This window comes from Taurulus bubalis, assembly GCF_910589615.1.
Source record: "Taurulus bubalis genome assembly, chromosome: 15".
Classification (NCBI taxonomy): domain Eukaryota; kingdom Metazoa; phylum Chordata; class Actinopteri; order Perciformes; family Cottidae; genus Taurulus; species Taurulus bubalis.
The window spans coordinates 6,260,057-6,278,354 of NC_136603.1; the positions used below are offsets into that span (position 1 = coordinate 6,260,057).

General features: G+C 41.5%; 2 pseudogenes across 2 annotated transcripts; both read left to right on the plus strand.

The window, feature by feature from the left end:
- Window positions 1-1,985: 1,985 nt before the first annotated feature.
- On the plus strand, window positions 1,986-2,850 carry LOC306748071 (olfactory receptor 11A1-like; annotated as a pseudogene). The gene has a single exon. The product of its transcript is annotated as an olfactory receptor 11A1-like (transcript).
- An 11,121-nt stretch (window positions 2,851-13,971) lies between these two features.
- LOC306748047 (olfactory receptor 2AT4-like) lies at window positions 13,972-14,836 on the plus strand (annotated as a pseudogene). Its single transcript has one exon. The product of its transcript is annotated as an olfactory receptor 2AT4-like (transcript).
- Window positions 14,837-18,298: the final 3,462 nt, after the last annotated feature.

Sequence of the window (18,298 nt, forward strand, 5' to 3'; positions counted from 1 at the left end):
TCAGGAGGGAGCTTGGAGTCGAGCCGCTGCTCCTTCGTGTCGGAAGGAGTCAACTGAGGTGGTTCGGGCATCTAGTCAGGATGCCTCCAGGACGCCTCCCATTAGAGGTTTTCCAGGCACGTCCAACTGGTAGGACACCTCGGGGAAGACCCAGGACACGCTGGAGGGATTATATCTCCCGGCTGGCCTTGGAACGCCTCCGGATCCCCAAGAATGAGCTGGAAAGTGTTGCGGGTGAGAGGGAAGCCTGGGTCGGCCTGCTGAACCTGCTGCCACCGCGACCCGACCCCGGATAAGCGGCTGAAAATGGACGGATGGATGAATCAAAACATAAGAAAACAAGATTTAAAAACAGTTAAAAAAAATGGTAGCACTTTATAATAAGTACACACTATTTAGCATTAGTAAAGCACTTAATTCATCATTTATAAAACATTATTCCAACATGAATACTCATTAGTAACTCATTAGTATGCAATTCATCAACACAATAATACATGTGATCCACTTCCCTGGTCTTAGTGAGGACTTGGGCTGCAGCGTTCTGTATCAGCTGCAGCTTTCTGATTGACTTTTTACAGAACACACCGTTACAATAGTCAAGTCTACTGAAGATAAATGCATGGACAAGTTTCTCCAAATCCTGTTGAGACATAAGTCCTCTAAACATAGATATATTCTTCAGGTGATAATAGGCTGATTTTGTAATTGTCTTGATATGACTGGTTGAGCTCTGAATCCATAACTACACCTAGATACATCTAATTGTGATAACACATTTTGTTGTTTTTCATAATCTGAGCCAGTGGACGCATGTAGATGTTGAACAGAAGAGGCCCCAGTATTGAACCTTGGGGAACACCACAGGTCATCCTAGTCAGCTCTGATGTGTAATTAGCTACCGACACAAAGTATTGTCGGTCCTCAAGTAGGATTCAAGGATTCAATCTAGTAGTATGTCATGATCAACCGTGTCAAATTCAGCACTGAGATCCAGTAATACTAAGACTGAAGTTCTCCCACTTTCTGTGTTTAAGTGCATGTAATTGAACACCTTAACAAGAGCAGTTTCAGTGCTGTGGTGCTGACGAAAGCCGGACAGGATGACATCAAATGTAGATGAAATAAACACATCGATCACAGAATCACTACCTCCTTTAATAAACAACGTCACCATGAAGTGTAATTGCCAAAGACTCTTCACTTCATTTCACTATGCATGTGTAGTAAATATTTGTTTTAGTCTAAGTGAATTAGGCTCTGATTGAAATAGTTATTGTCCTACTAGTGAAATGCTTGTTCAAAACATGCTTGTTCAGAATGAGCTGAACCCTTGGCCTGTGGTGCTGCTGCTTGCAGCTTTCTCAAAACAACTGAACATGGTGCTTCCTCGGGTTTTTGAGAAATACATCTGCCATGACACACTTGTGCACACACGCATTACATTACATGGCTACTCACGGTCTAAAACAGGTGAAATTGGCCTACGGTGTTGTTCACTGGCAAAAAACACCAGGGAAAAACTTTACTGTTCTGCAAGGTCGGCGACCTGAGCCTGGGGCGCTCAACTAAAAAGGCCCCAAACCGCTATAGATTAGTTATGACGTTTACATAAACTGATTGATGGGAAATTCACTATAAAAACCACATGTGCGCCAACAAAACGGTTAATGCAAAATACAGTTTGACACTTGTTGTGATGATATGTTTTTTCATAGGGCATGGAAAACATGTATGACTTCATGCCTCAAGAATCAAGTTGTTTACTTAGCTCAATCTTTGGAGAGTTTAGTGAGATCCATAGAGGATGAAGAAATCTTATAAAAACATCAAACCGACTCAAACAGATCACTTTCCTGGTCCTGTGTCTGCTGGATCACGCCAGTGCATATCCAGGTCAGGCACTGAAGACTGAATAAGACAATCTAGTGCTGGTTGCATGAGCTCCTTTATTTTAATTTATCATTTCATTTGATATATCATTCATGGATATTAGAATAAATGTGACGTATATCACTTTTGATGGGCATGTGGAAGTGCACAAATATAGATATCTTTATTTTGTGATCATGTTTACAGTGTATATTTTAATAATTAGCAGTAATTTAACTATTGTGTACATCATAGTGATTCACAAATCCCTCCATGAGCCAATGTACATTTTCATTGCAGCTTTGTTAATCAACTCTGTTCTTTTCAGCACTGCTATCTACCCGAAGCTTTTGATTGACTTTTTATCAGAAAAACAGATCATATCTTATTCAGCCTGTCTCTTGCAGTGGTTTACATATTACTCTCTAGGCTGTTCAGATTTCTTCCTGTTGTCGGTCATGGCCTATGATAGATATGTGTCTATATGTAACCCTCTGCAATATCCAACCATCATGAGAAAAACAACTGTTTGTATTTTGCTGATTTCTGCTTGGATTCTGCCCGCTTGTCAGGATTCAGTCATGATAATATTAAGTGCTAAAAAGAAAATCTGTAACTTTCATTTGAAAGGAATACTTTGCAACAGCACAGTTCACGAACTTCACTGTGTGCGTTCAAGAATGCTGAATATTTATGGCTTGGTTCTTTTTGTGAGTGCTGGACTTCTCCCTGTGCTCTTCATACTTTTTACATACACCAGGATACTTGTAGTAACCTATCGATGTCAAGGAGTCAGGAGAAAAGCTGCACAGACATGTTTACCCCACCTGCTGGTTCTAATCAGCTTTTCCTGTTTAAGTGCATTTGATGTACTTCTTGCTCGACTGGAATTTGATTTTCCGAAATCTTTCCGTTTGATAATGGCTTTACAAGTAGTAATATATCATCCACTTCTTAATCCAATCATTTATGGACTAAAAATGAGAGGAATTTATGAACACCTTAAGAGGCTGTTCTGCAAAACAATCTAATGTATTCACACTGAGGACTGAGCAATACACTGCTGTGATTTCACTGCAGTTTAAAAAAAAAACAAAGTTAATGTTTAGGACGAACAGATAACCACAACTTAATATTACATTTTCAAGTTTGATTTTCGTTATCGGTAAGTGGATTGCTAAAGTTTATAATTGCTCTCAAATTAGATGAGATAAGGCAATTCAGTGTTTTAGCAGCAATAAATACACATATGAGAAATAAAAATAAGTATCATGATATAGTATGTGGTGCAGTTTGACGGCCCTCTGGCTTCAGGCAGGGCCTGCTGTGTGTGTAACTGGGATCACCTGGCCAGAGTCCCTGAAGGTATCTGAGGCTTGTCTGCTCCAGCGCTGGGGGAGCTGGATCTCCGTTCCGCCAGCACTCTGTTGTGTTGACACTGTAATTTGCTGTGTGCTGCTATTAAATGTTTGTTCCTTGTTTAAAACCCCATGTGTCTCCCGTCTTTGTCGTGACCTAAGAGCCGGGTCATGACAGCAGTGAGCTGTGATCTGGCAGTGTTTATTATGAGGAGGGTGGGGGTCGGGAAGTTTTTAAAATGCTATAGTAAAAATGAAAAAAGTGTTTATTTCATCATTTTTACTCCATCTGGAGTACATAATCTAATTTATTAAAAAGTTACATTTTTATATGTATGCTGGATTTAAAAAGTGTGGAATTTTAAGAGCTGAAAGTATAATGTTTTATGTTATATTTGAGTGTTTTTAATTGAACATTGTAGGCTGGAATCTTTGTAAAAAAACTGTATCATGTGCTCACCATCGTAACATCCAAGTTTTGCCTGTGGGTAATTTCATAATCACATCATATTGACTACTTATTAATGTTTTTAATACATGGGAGGTAAACATGGGTGGATTCAAGCTCATACTTTCCGCTTTGTTGACCTTCTTCTAATGTTTATGATGTTAGTAAAACAGACAGCTTTGCAAATATACAATGCTTTGACACATGACTATGCAGACATGGTGATTAAGTTACAGTTGAAATACCTTCATAATAAAAATATTCTGATCAAAACTACATGTATGATGCTCTGATTGGGGTCAGCTCCCTGAACTGGTGGAGAAGTGCTGAGGTAAAGGCAAGAACAAAATAATAAGAAAAGAGTGATTCCTTTTCATCTAAACATTTCTCCAATATGTATCCAAACAGGATGTTTATTCTGGAACATCCCTTCACATGAAAACTAGCAGTCTGATTAAGCCTCTCCATAGGGAAGTTAATTGTTGTTCATCCGGTTACGGTATGGTGCCTCAGTTTTCAATATGACCTCTATAAAGGATTACTTGAAGAACTGTGTAACCAATCTAAACAACCCAACCCTTACAAGCAATGAAGAGGTTTATGGTTCACACATGCACTGCTTTACTATTCAAGATTCAAGATGGTTTTACTGTCATATGCACAGATAACAGAGTTATTCTATACAATGAAATGCTTATTTTGCTGGGTCATCCTAACACACAGAGATAGAATAAACTTAAGGTAAAAAAATAAAAATAAGGCACAAAATATAAAAGATATAACAGTATTGCACAACAAATATGAATAATAATATAATACTAATATATGAAACAACATAATTATAATTAATACAATACTAATATATATATATATATATATATATATATATATATATATATATATATATATATATATATATATATATATTACTATCACCACACGGTGCCAGCCAACACAAGACAATAACTGATGAATTCAGTCTCTTTCAGTCAGTCTTCTTGCAGCATGCACAGTGGGATTTTTAGGCCCCTTCAATAAAAATTTGGAAAGTCTTGCATACTTTTCTCTTACATGCACAATGCAGACATAAGAAGTATGAAGCTGCTTCCACTGTGTTTTAAGTACATATAGAACATCTGATATTGTTGAACAGTGTAACTCAACAGTGTTTAATCCCTTCCATATTTCATGATTTTCCTTATTTTAATGAGAATTTATTGTTAACAAGTTGTGTTTTGGAAGTTCTCTTTAGAAAATTATACTTTACTTCTATGTGGGATATCTCAGTTGTTAGTTAGATACAGTCATACAGTTTGTACTTTGATTGATGTGGACAGTTCTTTACTACCTTTACAAATCCAATGTAAGTCTAATCTTATCATAGTTAATTTATTTGAAAACCCCATCATTTAAAACGGGTGTAGAACTATATATTATTTATGCACATATATTTTTGATGGCAAAATGCACCAAAAATATGTAGAAACTGAATTCCCGAAAAAACAACTCAACATTACATTGAGGTTGTTCAACATCTAATTCCAAAACATGGCATTAATACCCTGCTTTAACATCCTCCACTCTTCTTGTTTCAGGCTCCACATGAACCTACCCACACATCAATCAATTTACATGAATGCACATACGTGTGAACAGTGGCAATTTTTTTTGTTAGGGCCATCTAATCAATTTCAACAAACATCCCGTATATATATTACACTTATATGCAATGTATAATGTACCAGCCTCTTATTTTATTTTACCATATTATGTCATACTGTTATACCACTTTACTTAGAGGAGAGGTCGCTGTTAGTCTAGAACACTGGAATAATCTTTCTACCAGGTAAACCTGAACATGCACACCTCTCTTGAGTGGAACTATATAGATTTTAATTAACGTAGTCTCGTAGTCTCGTAGTCTCTCCCAACAACGTTAGCTAACGTGATAGCAAGCTGACGAGCTTGCCATTAAAAAGCTGGTGGGAGGGAAATTAAGCGATTTTTCTACCCATATCGATTTTTCTACCCATATCCCTGGCAGAGGTCGCTAAGGTAGTCAAAAAGCTCCTTGGTGGCAAGGCGCCGGAGGTGGATGAGATGCTGAAAGCGCTGGACATTGTTGGGCTGTCTTGGCTGACACGCCTTTTCAGTGTTGCATGGGGGTCGGGAACACAGCCCATGGACTGGCAGACCGGGCTGGTGGTTCCCATCTTCAAGAAGGGAGACCGGAGAGTGTGCTCGAACTATTGTGGCATCACACTGCTCAGCCTCCTGGGAAAAGCTTATGCCAGGGTGCTGGAAAGGAGGCTCCGACCGCTTGTCGAACATCAGATTCAAGACGAACGGTGCGGATTCCGTCCCGGCCGTGGAACAGTGGACCAGCTGTTTACCCTCGCAAGACTACTGGAGGGGTCCAGGGAGTTCGCCCAACCAGTCTACATGTGCTTTGTAGACTTGGAGAAGGCCTTCGACCGGTCCCTCGGGGGGTTTTGTGTGGGGTGCTGCGGGAGTATGGGGTGCCGGACCCGTTGGCACGGGCCATCCGGTCTCTGTACGCCTGCAGTAGGAGCTGTGTTCGTATCCTCGATACTAAGTCAGACACATTCCCGGTGGGTGTTGGCCTCCGCCAGGGCTGCCCTTCATCACCGGTCCTGTTCGTGACTTTCATGGACATATCTAGGCGCAGCCGGGGGGCAGAGAAGATCCGGTTCGGGAGTCTCGGGATCGCCTCTCTGCTGTTCGCGGATGATGTGGTCCTGTTTGCCTCCTCGGACCGTGACATCCAGCATTCACTGGGGCGTTTTGCAGCCGAGTGTGAAGAGGCAGGGATGAGAGTCAGCACCTCCAAATCTGAGGCCATGGTGCTCTGCCGGAAACCAGTGGATTGCTCCCTCCAGGTGGGGACAAACTGCCTACCCCAAGCGAAGGAGTTCAAGTATCTCGGGGTCTTGTTCACGAGTGAGGGTACGGTGGAGCGGGAGATCGACAGGCGGATCGGTGCGGCTGCAGCAGTAAAACAGGCGCTGTACCGGTCCGTCTTGGTGAAGAGGGAGTTGAGCCGGATGTCGAAGCTCTCCATTTACTGGTCGGTCTACGTTCCAACCCTCACCTATGGTTACGAACTCTGGGTCGTGACCAGTGGCGGCTGGTGAAATTTTTTGGGGGGAGGGGATGGGGGCGCAGTTGGGCGGCGCGGTTTAAAGAGCACTCAATAACACCTGAAGTGGCACCCCTCATTACACTGGCACCGTCATATGCCTGGCAGATGAGTTTACTTTTCTGCTCACCTGGGAGGATGGCAGCAAGGCGTTCTTTTAATGCCACGGCAATGGTCTCTGCTGTAGCTGACTGCAGAGGGATGAACTCAAATAATCTTTCCTCCACATTAGCACCATTGATGTAGCGAAGCACAAGCACAAGTTGGGTTTGTGTGCTAATGTCCATGGTCTCATCTGCTTGGATCGATAGAAAATCGCTGCTTTGAGCTCATTCTGGACTGTTTTGGATGTTCCCTTTAAACACAGTCACGCTCTCGAGATGCTCTTTCAGTGCACTGTCAAGTGAGCCAACGACGTCCACCAAGCCACGGAATATCCATGGGTTAGCAGAGTTCTCGCTCTCATCAGGACCACGCAGAGCCAACTCAAATGCACCACAGAACTTTACACAGTCCATTATTCCAAACAGGCTTAGCTTCATGCTGTTAGCTAGATGGCTGCGGCAAGATTCGTGCTTCTAACACTTCTCGGTGAAGTGCTTAAGATCCCTCATCCCCGTTGTAGTCCAGAGTGTTTCAGTCCCAGGACTTTGGAACAACAGACAGGGGAAACAAAAAAACGCATTACTCACTGAGCATCCAGCTAACCAGCTCCGGTTAGCATATCGGCTATAGTGCTTTGCTGCTGAATTTTTAAATCCGGACGTTCGGGTCCCAACTCTTTCAGCCTCTTCTTGTCAACATCTGACCGTCGGTTGAAAGGTGTTTCGTGTAGAGATACCACAGAGTTTTCAGCCGCCATACTAACATAATCAAAGTCTCTGCTAGTGTTGCTCGCGTAGCTACGTGGGAGCTGTATGGGCTGTGAGGGAATGATAAAGGTCTCTGATTCGACGAATAGTCCAACCACGTTGCAATAAGAAACGATGTCATTGGCTAGGGCACACTTTTGTGCGCCCGAAGATTCTTGTTTCATCCGTCAATGAGAAGCTGTCCTCGCCGTAACGCCCCTGAAATGTTTGCTCGCTTCCATAGACTTCCATTTGGCCGGCTCCCCGAGAGGGGAGGGGCTTTTCTCAGTGATGATGAATGCCGATATATTATATTTGGTCACATTTAAGTGGTTGTTAACAGGGGCTTACGGTCTCCCACACACATTTAGCGCGTCAACACGGTATATTCTTATTTAAATTATTTGGTATATAATGTTTTTTGACAATATATATTATATATTTTGTTCTTCTTTTTTTTTTTTTAATCGCAAAATTTTAAGAGGGGCGGTGCCCTGGCATCCTCTATTGACGCACCGCCACTGGTCGTGACCGAAAGAACGAGGTCTCGGATACAAGCGACCGAAATGAGATTCCTGGGCTGAGGAGTGGTCGGGGCAAGGAGCTCGGACATCAGGAGGGAGCTTGGAGTCGAGCCGCTGCTCCTTCGTGTTGGAAGGAGTCAGCTGAGGTGGTTCGGGCATCTAGTCAGGATGCCTCCAGGACGCCTCCCATTAGAGGTTTTCCAGGCACGTCCAACTGGTAGGAGACCTCGGGGAAGACCCAAGACACGCTGGAGGGATTATATCTCCCGGCTGGCCTTGGAACGCCTCGGGATCCCCCAGAATGAGCTGGAAAGTGTTGCGGGTGAGAGGGAAGCCTGGGTCGGCCTGCTGAACCTGCTGCCACCGCGACCCGACCCCAGATAAGCGGCTGATAATGGATGGATGGATGGGTGAATCAAAACATAAGAAAACAAGATTTAAAAACAGTTACACACTATTTAGCACTAGTAAAGCACTTAATTCAAAATTTATAAAGCATTATTCCAACACGAATACTCATTAGTAACTCATTTGTATGCAATTCATAAACACAATAATAAATGTGATCCACTTTCCTGGTCTTAGTGAGGACTTGGGCTGCAGCGTTCTGTATCAGCTGCAGCTTTCTGATTGACTTTTTACAGAACACACCGTTACAATAGTCAAGTCTACTGAAGATAAATGCATGGACAAGTTTCTCCAAATCCTGTTGAGACATAAGTCCTCTAAACATAGATCTATTCTTCAGGTGATAATAGGCTGATTTTGTAATTGTCTTGATATGGCTGGTTGAGGTTTGAATCCATAACTACACCTAGATTTCTGGCTTGGTTTGTGGTTTTTAACTTCAGTGATTGAAGCTGAGCGCTGACTTTCAATTGTTCATCCTTGGGACCAAAAACAATTACTTCTGTTTTATCTTTCTTTAATTCAATAATTTTCAGGCACATCCAGTTGTTGATTTCTTCAATGCATTTAGCCAGCCCTTGTATGTGATTATAGTGACCCGGTGATATAGTTATGTAGATTTGTGTGTTGTTTGCCTAATTGTGATAACACATTTTGTTGTTTTTCATAATCTGAGCCAGTGCAAGCATGTAGATGTTGAACAGAAGAGGCCCCAGTATTGAACCTTGGGGAACACCACGTCATCCTAGTCAGCTCTGATGTGTAATTAGCTTCCGACACAAAGTATTGTCGGTCCTCAAGTAGGATTCAAACCAGTGAAGTGCTGCGCCAGAAAGTTCTACCCAGACTTTCAGTCTATCTCGTAGTATGTCATGATCAACCGTGTCGAATCCTTGGCCTGTGGTGCTGCTTCAGCTTTCTCAAAACAACTGAACATGGTGGTTCCTCGGGTTTCAGAGAAATACATCTGCCATTGTGTCACACACCCAAGACACGGCTACTCATGGTCTAAAACAGGTGAAATTGGCCTACAGTGTGGTCCACTGGCAAAAAACATCAGGGGCAAACTTTATTGTTCTGCAAGGTCGGCGACCTGAGCCTGGGGCGCTCAACTAAAAAGGCCCCAAACAGCTATAGATTAGTTATGACATTTACATAAACTGATTGATGGGAAATTCACTACAAACACCAGAAGTGCACCAACAAAAATTGATTTATGCAAAATAAAGTTTGACACCTGTGATGATATGTTTTTTCATGGGGCATAGAAACATCTATGACTTCATGCCTCAAGAATCAAGTTGTTTACATAACTCATTCTTTGAAGAGTTTAATGAGATCCATAGAGCAGTGTTTCTCAAATGGGGGTACGTGTATCCCTGTAGGTACATAGAGGCACTCCAGGGGTTACGCAACATATTTTTTTAAATCTATTTAAAATGAGCATCCATTTAAAAATCCTTAAAAAATTGTAATTTAATAAATATTCAACAAAGTGTAAGTGTAAATTCATAAACTGAATATATTCTAGATTAAATTAGACCCTGATAGCATAGTGCTGTGTATTAGATATTTCTTTCAATCAAAAATGTGTTATGATGGTTAGGGGGTACTTGGCTGAAAGCATTTTTCACAGGGGGTACATCACTCAAAAAAGGTTGAGAACCACTGACGTAGTGAAGTGCATGAGAGTCTGCTTAGGACATGTGCATCGAAGAAACACAGGGCTTTCTTGTTGACCCGCTCCGGAATGTCTCCATGGTAATGGAGCCATGAGATCCCAAGAGATGTGTGTTGTTTGCGAGTGTTGGTGTGACATGTGGCTACAACATATGCACCACATATATTGATACTATCATATGATTATCATAAAAACAAAAAAAAACTATAAGAAAACACAATGCTGCTGTCGTTATTTCCTTAATATGCATAATCAACAATTGGCTCGTCTGTAACTGCAGAACACCTACAGTAAAACACACACATTAAAACCTGACAATTGGAGCTCCAACAGGTCAATGTTGACTGAAGCCGTGCCAGTCAGGGACACCTAGCTGTTCAAAGGGGGGGATATCTATCTTTGAATTGTGTCTCCCAAAGTTTCTAGGTCAGGATCCTTGGTGCCACTTTCTAACGCAGTGGGCAAGGCAAGTTAATATGTAGCACATTTCAACAACAAGGATATTCAAAGTGCTTCACATGAAATCATTAATAGAATCAAAACATAAGAAAACAAGATTTAAAAACAATTAAAAACATGGTAGCACTTTATAATAAGTACACACTATTTAGCATTAGTAAAGCATGAATAATCACTTAATTTATCATTTGTAAAGCATTGTTCCAACATGAATACTCATTAGTAACTCATTAGTATGCCATTTATGAACACATTTATAAATGTTTCATTCTTGATTAATAAGCTTGACAATTATGCATTTCATGATTGGGTTTTCATACTTTATAAATTATGGATTTCCTATTTGTAAATGAAGTACTAAGGACATCTAGATGATTAATACGATAATTTATACGTGTTAGTAAATGATACAACAATGATTTAAAGGTCATTTATTCATGCATTTATTTATACATATAAGGATTTAGATATGCATTTTATGAATGCGGTTTAATACTGCAATTCATGATTAATTGAGGTAGTTACTACTCGTTAGTTAAGTAATAGTTAAGTATGTTCTGTGACCTCATTTAAAGTGAGGACTATCTATACTTTGCAAAGCATTTATAAGCAGTGCCTCAAAGCTAACACAAGTATCAGTTACCTTCTCAACAGAAAAGGGAAATAGACACAACACGAAGTGATAAAGAACATTAATATGATTGTGATGGGGGGGGGCGATGCCCGTCAGTGGCACGAGTGTTCCATAGTTAATTATTGATTATGCTAGCAATGGCTAGCTTGCTATTTAGCGGCCTAGCGAGCTAGTCCAGAGATAGGCACCGGCACGCGCCACCTCAGTTGTAAGTAGACCAATCCAGGTGATAGCGAGATACTCATAATCAATCATTTGTACCAGCAAACTGAGAAACATGCCACCACTCGTGCTACTGGTGTGCGTCGGCTCACAACACCTGCCAGCTCGGGCCACAGTGGTGACACGTCATCAACGTGGGACACACGTTTACACTCTAGGACCCGGTGTGTCCCACAGTGCCGGATCAGAAAGTTTCAGTTCCATCACCTGGCTGGAGTTATTTCTGACCTGGCACCGTGGTGGGACACACCTGGTCCTAGCGTAAACGTGTGTCCCACGTTGATGACGTGTCACCACCGTGGCCCGTGCCGGCCAGGTGTTGTGAGCCGATGCACGTCAGTCTTCAATCTGGATTTAACGGAGCTTAGGCTTTCTGCAGACCTGCAGCTTTCAGGGACCTTGTTCCATATATGTGGAGCGGAAAAGCTGAACGCTGCTTCTCCGTCTTTAGTTCTGACTCTTGGAAAAGAAAATAGACCCGTCCCAGACGACCTGAGGGGTCGAGATGGTTCATAAGGTAGCAGCAAATCAAAAATGTATTGAGGCCCGACGCCATTCAGGGCTTTTTAAACCAGCAGCAGGATTTTAAAGTAAATTATTTGTTTGACAGGACGCCAGTGCAAAGACCTCAGAACTCGAGTGATGTGATCCACTTTCCTGGTCATAGTGAGGACTCGAGCTGCAGCGTTCTGTATCAGCTGCAGCTTTCTGATTGACTTTTTACAGAGGCCTGTGAACACACCGTTACAGTAGTCAAGTCTACTGAAGATAAATGCATGGACAAGTTTCTCCAAATCTTTTTGAGACCATAAATCCTCTAACCCTTGATATATTCTTCAGGTGATAGTAGGCTGATTTTGTAATTGTCTTGATATGGCTGTTCAGGTTGAGGTCTGAATCCATAACTACACCTAGATTTCTGGCTTGGTTTGTGGTTTTTAACATCAGTCATTGAAACTGAGCGCTGACTTTCAATCATTCGTCCTTGCGACCAAAAACAATTACTTCTGTTTTATCTTTATTTAATTGAAGAAAATTCCGGCACATCCAGTTGTTGATTACTTAAATTCATTTAGCCAGCCCTTGTATAGGATTATAGTCCCCCTGTGATATTGTTATGTAGATTCGTGTGTCGTCTGCATAATTATGATAACACACTTTGTTGTTTGTCATAATCTGAGCCAGTCGAAGCATGTAGATGTTAAACAGAAGAGGCCCCAGTATTGAACCTTGGGGAACACCACATGTCATCCTAGTCAGCTCTGATGTGTAATTAGCTACTGACACAAAGTATTGTCGGTCCTCAAGTAGGATTCAAACCATTTAAGTGCTGCGCCAGAAGGTTCTACCCAGACTTTCAGTCTGTCTAGTAGTATGTCATGATTGACCGTGTCAAATGCAGCACTGAGATCCAGTAATAGTAGGACTGAAGTTCTGCCACTGTCTGTGTTTAACTTAACAAGAGCAGTTTCAGTACTTTGGTGCTGACGAAAGCCGGACGGGAAGGCATCAAATTGATGCATCAATGTATATGAAATAAACACATGGATCACAGAATCACTACCACCTTAGTACGTCACCATGGAGTGTAATTGCCAAAGACTCTTCACTATTCCATTCATCATGCATGTTGAATAAAAAAATTTTGTAATCTCAGTTATTTTTTTAATACTAGTGAAATGCTCGTTCAAAACATGCCTGTTCAAAACAAGCCGAACCCTTGGCCTGTGGTGCTGCTGCTTCAGCTTTCTCAAAACAACTAAACATGGTGCTTCTTGGGTTTCTGAGAAATACATCTGCCATTTTGTCACACAAGACACGGCTACTCACGGTCTAAAACAGGTGAAATTGGCCTACGGTGTGGTCCACTGGCAAAAAACACCAGGGAAAAACTTTACTGTTCTGCAAGGTCGGCGACCTGAGCCTGGGGCGCTCAACTAAAAAGGCCCCAAATCGCTATAGATTAGTTATGACGTTTCCATAAACTGATTGATGGGAAATTCACTATGAAAACCACATGTGCGCCAACAAAACGGTTAATGCAAAATACAGTTTGACACTTGTTGTGATGATATGTTTTTTCATGGGGCATAGAAAACATGTATGACTTCATGCCTCAAGAATCAAGTTGTTTACGTAGCTCATTCTTTGGAGAGTTTAGTGAGATCCATAGAGGATGAAGTAGTCTTATAAAAACATCAAACCGGCTCGAACAGATCACTTTCCTGGTCCTGTGTCTGCCAGGTCACACCAGCGCATATCCAGGTCAGGTACTGAAGACTGAATAAGACAATCTAGTGCTGGTTGCATGAGCTCCTTTATTTTAATTTATCATTTCATTTGATATATCATTCATGGATATTAGAATAAATGTGACGTATATCACTTTTGATGGGCATGTGGAAGTGCACAAATATAGATATCTTTATTTTGTGATCATGTTTACAGTGTATATTTTAATAATTAGCAGTAATTTAACTATTGTGTACATCATAGTGATTCACAAATCCCTCCATGAACCAATGTACATTTTCATTGCAGCTTTGTTAATCAACTCTGTTCTTTTCAGCACTGCTATCTACCCGAAGCTTTTGATTGACTTTTTATCAGAAAAACAGATCATATCTTATTCAGCCTGTCTCTTACAGTGGTTTACTTATTACTCTCTATGCTGTTCAGATTTATTCCTGTTGTCGGTCATGGCTTATGATAGATATGTGTCTATATGTAACCCTCTGCAATATCAAACCATCATGAGAAAAACAACTGTTTGTATTTTGCTGATTTCTGCTTGGATTCTGCCCGCTTGTCAGGTTTTAGTCCCCATGTGTTTGAGTGCTAAAAAGAAAATCTGTAACTTTCATTTGAAAGGAATACTTTGCAACAGCACAGTTCAAGAACTTCCCTGTGTGCGTTCAAGAATGCTACATATTTATGGCTTGTTTGTTTTTGTGAGTGCTGGACTTCTCCCTGTGCTCTTCATACTTTTTACATACACCAGGATACTTGTAATAACCTATCGATGTCAAGGAGTCAGGAGAAAAGCTGCACAGACATGTTTACCCCACCTGCTGGTTCTCATCAGCTTTTCCTGTTTAATTGCATATGATGTACTTCTTGCTCGACTGGAATTTGATTTTCCGAAAACTTTCCGTTTGATAATGGCTTTACAAGTAGTAATATATCATCCACTTCTTAATCCAATCATTTATGGACTAAAAATGAGAGGAATTTATGTACACCTTAAGAGGCTGTTCTGCTAAACAATCTAATGTGTTCACACTGACTGAGCAATTTACTGCAGTTTAAAAAACAAACAAAGATAATGTTTAAGTCGAACAGATAACCACTATTTAATATTACATTTGTTTGATTTTAGTTATCGGTGATGACATGACAAATGTCTTCAAGTGGATTGCTAAAGTTTCTAATTGCCCTCAAATAAGCATACGATTAGACGAGATAAGGCAATCCAGTGTTTTAGCAGCACATTACAGAAGTAAATACAGATAAGAGAAATAAGTATCATGATATAGTATGTGGTGCAGTGAGCTGTGATCAGGCAGTGCTTGTTATGAGAAGGGTGGGGGTTGGCAAGTTTTTTAAATGTTATAGTAAAAATGAATGATTAAACTGTGTCTGTTAAGTGTTCGTTTCATCATGTTTACTCCATCTGGAGTACATCATCTAATTTATAAAAAATTTACATTTTTATATTTATGCTGGATTTGAAAAGTGCAGAATTTGAATGAGCTGAAAGTATAATGATGTTATATTTGATTGTTTTTAATTGAACATTGTAGGCTGGAATCTTAGTAAAAAGACTATATCATGTGCTCACCATCGTAACATCCAAGTCTTGCTTGTTGGTAATTTCATAATCACATCACATTGACTACACATTAATGTTTTTATATGTGGGAGGTTAACAGGGTTGATTCAAGCTCATACTTTCAGATTGTTAACCCTCTTCTAATATTTATGATGTTAGTAATACAGACAGCTTTGCAAAAATATTATGCTTCGACACATGACTATGCAGACATGGTGATTAAGTTACAGTTGAAATACCTTCATAATAAAAGGCAAGAACAAAATATTAAGAAAAGAGTGATTCCTTTTCATGGAAACATTTCTCCAATATGTCTCCAAACAGGCTGTTTACTCTGGAGCATCCCTTCACATGAAAACTAGAGCAAGTAGGGCTCAATCAATTAGAGATATATTTTAGAACAGTTTTGTTTTCGTCAAGCTGCGATCCCTCTGTATTTCCACAGTGCTCTCTGGGGGATAGGTAGATTTGCTCCACATGAACCTACCCACACATCAATCAATTTACATGAATGCACATACGTGTGAACAGTGGCAATTTTTTTAAGGTAGGGCCATCTAATCAATTTCAACAAACATCCCGTATGATTCAATGCAAAAAAAGGTATAACGCATTCCTACTTTGCAGTTAAATATTTAACATTTATTCCATCACTTTGACATAATAAGAACATCTTATTAATACAATTCAGTATATTATAATATATATATATATATATATATATATATATATATATATATATATATATATATATATATAAAATATATTCTGTAGACTTAATACTTACAATATGCAATACTGCTGTACTATACTAAATATTGTTTTGCTACTACTACATTTCACTTCATAATATTACACTTATATGCCATGTATAATGTACCAGCCTTTTTATTTTATTTTACCATATTATGTCATACTGTTATACCACTTTACTTTGAGGAGAGGTCACTGTTAGTCTAGAACATTGGAATAATTTCTACCAGGTAAACCTGAACATGCACACCTCTCTTGAGTGGACAGCGATTATAACCGCATAACTATATAGATCATAATTAAATGGAGGATACACTTTTTTCTACACGTAGATCTTAAACCCTTAAATATAAACAGGAGCCCAGCCACCCTACGGAGGAAACTCATTTCGCCCACTTGTTTTTTAATTAAAATACAAGTTGGATAAAATCTCCACTTGTCCTCTCCTTATATGGAGTTAAGTGTCGGTAGGTAGAACTGCAGTGCCGCTGACTCGCCGCTGACTCGCCGCCGCTCTCCTGCACCTGGCTGACGCCACACGCTGCCACGGACTCGCCGCTGCCAGTAATCGCACTCGTAGTCTCTCCCAACAACGTTAGCTAACGTGATAGTAAGCTGACTAGCTTGCCATTAAAAAGCTGGTGGGAGGGAAATTAAGCGATTTTTCTACCCATATCGATTTTTCTACCCATATCCCTGGCAGAGGTCGCTAAGGTAGTCAAAAAGCTCCTTTGTGGCAAGGCGCCGGAGGTGGATGAGATGCTGAAAGCGCTGGACATTGTTGGGCTGTCTTGACTGACACGCCTTTTCAGTGTCGCATGGGGGTCGGGAACAGTGCCCATGGACTGGCAGACCGGGGTGGTGGTTCCCATCTTCAAGAAGGGGGACCGGAGAGTGTGCTCAAACTATCGTGGCATCACACTGCTCAGCCTCCTGGGAAAAGCTTATGCCAGGGTGCTGGAAAGGAGGCTCCGACCGCTTGTCGAACATCAGATTCAAGACAAACGGTGCGGATTCCGTCCCGGCCGTGGAACAGTGAACCAGTTGTTTACCCTCGCAAGACTACTGGAGGGGTCCTTGGAGTTCGCCCAACCAGTGTACATGTGCTTTGTAGACTTGGAGAAGGCCTTCGACCGGGTCCCTCGGCGGGTTTTGTGGGGGGTGCTGCGGGAGTATGGGTTGCTGGACCCATTGGCACGGGCCATCCGGTCTCTGTACGCCTGCAGTAGGAGCTGTGTTCGTATCCTCGGTACTAAGTCAGACACATTCCCGGTGGGTGTTGGCCTCCGCAAGGGCTGCCCTTTATCACCGGTCCTGTTTGTGACTTTCATGGACAGGATATTTAGGCGCAGCCAGGGGGCGGAGAAGATCCGGTTCCGGAGTCTCGAGATCGTCTCTCTGCTGTTCGCGGATGATGTGGCCCTGTTTGCCTCCTCGGACCGTGACCTCCAGCATTCATTGGGGCATTTTGCAGCCGAGTGTGAAGCGGCAGGGATGAGAGTCAGCACCTCCAAATCTGAGGCCATGGTGCTCTGTCGGAAACTAGTCGATTGGATTTACTGGTCGGTCTACGTTCCAACCCTCACCTATGGTTACGAACTCTGGGTCGTGACCGAAAGAATGAGGTCTCGGATACAAGCGGCCGAAATGAGATTCGTCCGTAGGGTGGCCGGGCTCAGCCTTAGAGATATGGTAAGGAGGGAGCTTGGAGTCGAGCCGCTGCTCCTTCGTGTCGGAAGGAGTCAACTGAGGTGGTTCGGGCATCTAGTCAGGATGCCTCCAGGACGCCTCCTATTAGAGGTTTTCCAGGCACGTCCAACTCGTAGGAGACCCCGGGGAAGACCAAGGACACGCTGGAGGGATTATATCTCCCGGCTGGCCTTGGAGTGTTGCGGGTGAGAGGGAAGCCTGGGTCGGCCTGCTGAACCTGCTGCCACCGCGACCCGACCCCGGATAAGCGGCTGAAAATGGACGGATGGATGAATCAAAACATAAGAAAACAAGATTTAAAAACAGTTAAAAACATGGTAGCACTTTATAATAAGTACACACTATTTAGCGTTAGTAAAGCACTTAATTCGTCATTTATAAAGCAT